We start from the raw sequence: 3,939 nt of genomic DNA, 5'->3' as shown, positions 1-3,939 counted from the left end.
AAGAAAGTGAAGTTGAGAAATTTTGAGCGTAAACCAATTGAGAAAAGCAGGCATTTGGTAGAGTGTTCAGTTTTGAAATAATAGAAAAAAAACAAACATTCTATTATTAATTCCAAGAAAATAAAATATAGCCAAGAAAATAAAAATAAGTCATAACATATTACCATGGTTTTCAATATTTAGTAAATATGATTGTCATCTTGAACATTTATTACAAAACATATGTCAGGCCCCATCCCAAAAACTTGTTTTGTTTGTCATCTTGAACATTTATTACAAAACATATATAAGGCCCCATCCAAAAAACTTGTTTTGCTTTGGTTTCTTTTGTTTTTAAAACTATTTTAAATTACTTTAATTATTGAATACCTCTTTGGCTAGTATTTGGAAGATCATTATTTATCCTACAGATGCATTGTTCTACCTTCTCATCATTTTGTGTACAAACCACTTAAAAGTCTTATTTCCTCTGTTGAACATTTTTCTCTTTGATAACGTTATCAAAATGGACCCTATGCTGCAATCACATAGGATAATGTAGGAAAGTATGAATATCTAAATGATATTTCAAAGATATTATTTATTTCCTTGAGTTTTCAAATTATTTCTAAGAGTTTCCAAAGACACGGTGACAGCTGCCTGAAGCATGTCTTCTTCACTCATAGCATCATCTCCTAGATCATTCCCGAGTGCTCCTGAACTTGTGGTCGGCCTTCGTCATGGATGGGAGACCTGTCCTGGTGGAGCCCTGCTGCTGCTGCTGCTGCTGCTGCTGCTGCTGCTTTTCAAGGTAGGTTTCTCTTCTCTTCTGCAACTCTTCTGAAGATTTGTGCTTGATGTCGGGGACTATCTTGAGATATATTTCTGGAGCTACTTTGCCTACTGAGCTGAATAGCCCTACGGAAATCTGCTTCTTCATCCTCCATGTCAATTTCTTGGTGACTTGGTGCCAGAGCCCCAAAGTTTTTTATAGGTCTGGGATAGTACCTAAGAATTGGCATATCTTACAAACTCTAAGGTAGTGATGAACTTTCTAGTCCAGGTCAGCAATGTGAGAACCATTGGTATGATATATGGCTCAGAGTATTTTACACAGTCATGATAACATAAACATTGAATATTAATCTAAATGAGAGTTATATTAAGATGATGGTAGAGTCAGTAAATGTACATGTGTGAAGGACTGGAGAGAAGGGAAAAGAAACACAAATCTCCATTGTATACAGTAAGGAGATATCAAAAGATAATGTCTGAATTTTAAAACGTAATGTCTGAAATTTAAGTATATTTTTTGAAGATATGGAGGTAAATATCAAATTTATCAAAGAAAAGAAATGAAAGTAGTTTTCTTTAAAGAGGCGATAATGAAGAAAGGAACAGGTGACTGACAGCTCTTTTCCAATATGAGACTCAGATAACTAGCTGTATGTACACCATGGATAAAAATAAATGTTTTTGGAGAGGGGTTTTTTTTTTTTTTTTTTTTTTTTTTTTTTTTTTTGCTATAGGGCACGTGCGCTTGCCAGACAGACAGAGAGAAACAGAGAGGTAGAAAGTGAGAAATCACCCCCCCAGGGAGGATGGCCACGGCTGCAATCCCTTCTTCTCCATTCTCCTCTTGGGATCTTGGGCACGCATGCACACGTGCCCGGCGTGAGTTTAAGCCACCGGATCCAGGACACGAACCGCAGTTGACTACATGGGAGTCCAGTGACATAGCCATTACGCTAACTGCTGGTCCCAAAAATAAATGTTTTGAAAAATTAAAACAAAGGCCAGCCGATGGCATGGTATTTAAGGTAGCTGAATCTCACATCGCCAACTGCACAGTTCAAGTCCTGAGCATGGCTACTTGAAAAACACATGAATGCATTTATATGCATGCCTAACATTCCAAAAAAAGGGAGAAATGGAGATGGGATTGTGTCATGACCATGCTCTACAGAGGAGGGTGAGGGGTGGGTCTGCTTTCTCACTTTCTCTCTCTCTTTCTGTCTCTCTCTCTCTTTCTCTCTCTCTCTCTCTCTGTGTGTGTGTGTGTTTCTCCCTTGGGAACTCATAAGACCTTTGGCAAAATTAAAACAACAACAAAAACAAAACTAAAACTAAAGTTAGATTTCATTTAAGCTTAAATAGCTAATAGAATCAATTAAATGCACATGTGTTTTTCGTTTCCATTTATGATGTGCTTTTAAAATAAATGCTGTCTAAGAACACAAATCAAATATATTAAAAGTCATTGGAAATATATGCCATATAACCACATTCATAAAGTCCCTGTTTATAAAATATTGTTTCTTAAAGTTCTAGGGGTAAAATTATGCACTTGCAAATTAAAAACAAAACACCTCTGCACACTTTTTTACAATTGATTCTTATTATTTATGGTAATTATGTACTAGAAAGTAACTTGGGATTCTGAGTTAGCGCACACATACTGAATCAATGCCATTGGAAGAAACATAGGGTTAAATTCCTGCAAATCCCTGACCACAGTGTTTTGTTAATAGATGAAGATGTAACCTTATTACTTTCGAGTGTTCCTGTTTAAAAACAATGTTTAACATGTATTTTCGGTTCACTGATACTGAATTCATGGCCAACAATTCTACTCCTGCCTGAGCAGAGCTCATGTAACATGAATTTCTTGGTTAAGCACATCACAGCTTTCTTTTTAGCAAGAATATGAGACAATACCTCAGTACTAAACTATAGAGCATTTCAAAGGGTGAAATTACCATCAAAAACACAAAAATGTGAAACATATATGACGAAATAGACCACAAGAACTGCACATGTTTGCAGTACTACGGCTGAAACAAGAGTGGAATGTCACCTTGTTCTACTTCAACTGGAAATTTGTAAATCAGATGACAACATTTTTGAGGGTGAGGGGTGGGTCTGCTTTCTCACTTTCTCTCTGTCTTTCTGTCTCTCTCTCTCTTTCTCTCTTTCTCTCTCTCTCTCTCTCTGTGTGTGTGTGTGTTTCTCCCTTGGGAACTCATAAGACCTTTGGCAAAATTAAAACAACAACAAAAACAAAACTAAAACTAAAGTTAGATTTCATTTAAGCTTAAATAGCTAATAGAATCAATTAAATGCACATGTGTTTTTCGTTTCCATTTATGATGTGCTTTTAAAATAAATGCTGTCTAAGAACACAAATCAAATATATTAAAAGTCATTGGAAATATATGCCATATAACCACATTCATAAAGTCCCTGTTTATAAAATATTGTTTCTTAAAGTTCTAGGGGTAAAATTATGCACTTGCAAATTAAAAACAAAACACCTCTGCACACTTTTTTACAATTGATTCTTATTATTTATGGTAATTATGTACTAGAAAGTAACTTGGGATTCTGAGTTAGCGCACACATACTGAATCAATGCCATTGGAAGAAACATAGGGTTAAATTCCTGCAAATCCCTGACCACAGTGTTTTGTTAATAGATGAAGATGTAACCTTATTACTTTCGAGTGTTCCTGTTTAAAAACAATGTTTAACATGTATTTTCGGTTCACTGATACTGAATTCATGGCCAACAATTCTACTCCTGCCTGAGCAGAGCTCATGTAACATGAATTTCTTGGTTAAGCACATCACAGCTTTCTTTTTAGCAAGAATATGAGACAATACCTCAGTACTAAACTATAGAGCATTTCAAAGGGTGAAATTACCATCAAAAACACAAAAATGTGAAACATATATGACGAAATAGACCACAAGAACTGCACGTTTGCAGTACTATGGCTGAAACAAGAGTTGAATGTCACCTTGTTCTACTTCAACTGGAAATTTGTAAATCAGATGACAACATTTTTGCCACTCTGCCCATGCTCAGGAAAGCCCCGTGGGTATGATCTGGGGATTACAAAGTGAGACCAGCAAGCGAATTTGAAAATGAACCTGTGAAAAAATAAAGATTAACTGTAA

At 35.7% G+C, this 3,939-nt stretch overlaps 1 pseudogene; it reads right to left on the bottom strand.

Moving 5' to 3' along the window:
- Positions 1-576: 576 nt before the first annotated feature.
- Positions 577-1,001, bottom strand: LOC102473808 (ataxin-3-like; annotated as a pseudogene).
- Positions 1,002-3,939: the final 2,938 nt, after the last annotated feature.

The sequence above is a fragment of the Tupaia chinensis genome, unplaced genomic scaffold (assembly GCF_000334495.1).
Source record: "Tupaia chinensis unplaced genomic scaffold, TupChi_1.0 Scaffold000282_1, whole genome shotgun sequence".
Taxonomy (NCBI): Eukaryota; Metazoa; Chordata; class Mammalia; order Scandentia; family Tupaiidae; genus Tupaia; species Tupaia belangeri.
Note: the sequence above shows the minus strand (reverse complement) of the source record. Positions and strands in the feature narration are given on the sequence as shown.